Source organism: Lutra lutra, chromosome 3, assembly GCF_902655055.1.
Source record: "Lutra lutra chromosome 3, mLutLut1.2, whole genome shotgun sequence".
NCBI classification, from domain to species: domain Eukaryota; kingdom Metazoa; phylum Chordata; class Mammalia; order Carnivora; family Mustelidae; genus Lutra; species Lutra lutra.
Window position 1 is genome coordinate 141,071,994 of NC_062280.1, and position 2,862 is coordinate 141,074,855.

General features: G+C 37.2%; 1 non-coding gene across 1 annotated transcript; it reads right to left on the reverse strand.

The window, feature by feature from the left end:
- Positions 1 to 2,256: 2,256 nt before the first annotated feature.
- Positions 2,257 to 2,359, reverse strand: LOC125096617 (U6 spliceosomal RNA). Its single transcript, XR_007126292.1, has one exon. It is a non-coding gene; the product is annotated as a U6 spliceosomal RNA (small nuclear RNA).
- Positions 2,360 to 2,862: the final 503 nt, after the last annotated feature.

Genomic DNA, 2,862 nt, shown 5'->3' on the forward strand with positions numbered 1-2,862 from the left:
TAAGGGTTGAAAGATTTGGGGGAAAGTAGACAAGAGTATATAGGCTATCTTTTGAATAATTTGGTCTTCATTCTACTGCTTCTATTTTCATATGTTTTATTTGATCTTCCAGATAGTCTAGAATATTTTTAGAATGGCCCCAATTCAGGCCTAGTTTTTAACTTGGAGGTGTCAGTTTCAGCCACACCATCATTGGCAATTCCATTGATTTTTTTTGCCAGAAAGATTGGCTCTGGACAGTAACTTTAGCCAAATGTCCTTATGCAGATGAAGCATCAAAGGCACACAGGTCTTCAAACAAAATGTCAAAGACTTTAATGAACAATGAATGAGTTTAATGAATTCCATCAGAATGAGGCTGTCTGATGGCTCCATCTTGTCATGTTAGTACATTTCTATGAATTCCTTTCTCATTTCCTGATATGGCTGGTTTCTTCTCATTACTTCTGTCTCAGTTCAAGTATCATCTCCTTGAGGAAGACACTCTTGACCACTCTTATTAAATCAGCCCCCTTACTCCTTACTTTACCACATTGCTGTGTTTGGTTACTATCATAGCACTTCTTGGTGCCTGAAATTGTGGTGTTCATTTATTTGTTTAGTCCATGTTTCTCCTTCACAAAAGGAGAAGGTGGGACTCTATCTGTCTTGTTCACTGCTTATACCCAGCAGTTAGGACAGTGCATGTCCAAAACACAGGCTTGTATAAATGCAATGGTGAATGGACAAACCTTCCAGATGTGCAGGAGTTTACTCCATCTGTTCATCTGGGAGCCTTAAATCAGCACTTCCACGTGATTGCTGTGGGGAAAATGAGTGGCTTAACCATCTTAAGGTTTTTAACATTGGAGTAGGTGGTCTCCTATGGGATTTTCAATTTGATATTTTCTGCTTTCCAGTCACATTATAGCTCTATTAGCTAGGTAATTTTATCTATATGGAAATTTTATCTCTCTCTCTCTATCTACATCTCTCTCTATATATAGATATAGATATGCAAATATTTGTATACATATTTGTCTATTGTACATGTATCTATACATATGTGTGAGTATATTCATACATATATACATATTTATCTATCCTACAGTTCTTAGTATTTGCAATAAATATGACTTACAGCAATGCTTTTTTTTTTTTTTAAGCTGGAGAATCCTTTCTTCAAGTGAAAATCTTATGAGGAGGCCCAATATATATGAGAGAAAATGAAGTCCACCAGAAGAAGTAAAAATGGGGGGACGAAGGAGGGAGTTTATACTCTAGCTACTGCCCAGAATAACATTTTCTTCCTCAGGACTGTCCCTGGAATCTTTTAATAACTACTACTGGCTTTTAATAATACTAAGTAATGTTTTTGAATACTGACATACCAAGTACTTTAAATAAATATTTTTTATTTAAAAATTTTTATTTATTTTCTAAATTCAAGTTTACTTATCATTCAGTGTTACATTAGTTTTAGATGTGCAATATAGTGATTCAACAGTTCTATACGTTACTCAGAGCTCAGACTAAGTACTTCACATGCATCATCTCATCTAATTCTTATACAACCTTATGAGGGGAGTATATTGACTGCAGGAGACAAATTGGAGACTAAGGCCTAAAAAGTCTTGGTCTGAGTTCTTTGCAGTAGTTATTTTCCAAGATAACTGCCAGCAATCCATACCTCCTGATGTCTGTGCCCTTGTGCAGTCCCCTCTCACGTTAGGTTAGGGCGGCCAGCATGACCAATGGAACAGAGGTGATGGTACATAACTTGCAAGGCAAGGTCATAAAGGCTTCACAGCCTCTGCTTTGCTCTCTTGGATCACTCATTCTGGAGTAAGCCAGGTGCAAATTCATCAGGACACTGAAAGAGCTTAAGGAGCCCACATGGAAGGAAACTGAATATTCCTGCCTATAGCCTGCACCAACTTGTCATTTGAGGGAGCTGTCTTGGAGGTTGATTTCCCAGTCTCAGTCTAGTCTTTATCTATCTGTGACCCTTCCCAACATCTGACTGCAACCTCATCAGAGACCTGGCCAAACATAAAACTCTCACATTTCTGACCTTACAGAAACCGTGGAAGGTAAAAAATGATTATTACTGTCATAATCCGGAAAGTTTTGGAGTGACTTGTTACATGGTGTGGGATAACAAGTATAACTGGTAGGCAGTTCAATGGCAGAATCAGGATTCTGATTCCAGGTCTGACTCTACAGCCTATGCTCTTTGCCACGAATGCTCTATTTTCTTACATACTCATTTTTTTTTTTTAATATGGATGCTTCACGAAATGCATATCATCCTTGTGCAGGGGCCATGCTAATCTTTTCCTATCATTTCAATTTTAGTTTATGTGTTCCTCTTATGAACTTATTTATTTTTTAATTAAAAAATTTTATATATACTTATATATTAACACAAAGTTAAAATAAAAGTTATGCAAGTATCTTATAAACTCCATGTCACAGATGAAAAACCGAGGCATAGAGAGGTTAGAAATTAATTGGTGAATCCAGGATTTGAAGTCAAATGGTCTAATTCCAAGACCTGTGGTCATTGTCATCATGCTAAGCTATTGTCATAATCCAAAAAAACTCTTAGGAAAATCAATCTGGAGTTGGAATGCCAGATGGAATGGAAAGGAAAGCGCTAAAGAGAAGAGTTGCTTGAGGGAAATCAAGACCTCTGCCATGGAGACTAAACTATTTCTCAAAATATCTTTGATGCTACTATTGGCTACTGAAGATTTGGATAAGCAGGTCATTGGCCTGTAACCATAAGGCACGTCTCATAGTGCAATCATCTCTAGTCATTGGTCAATGTTCAGGAAGGAAATTAACCCTGTTCATTTCCCAATGTGGCCTTGCAAATGG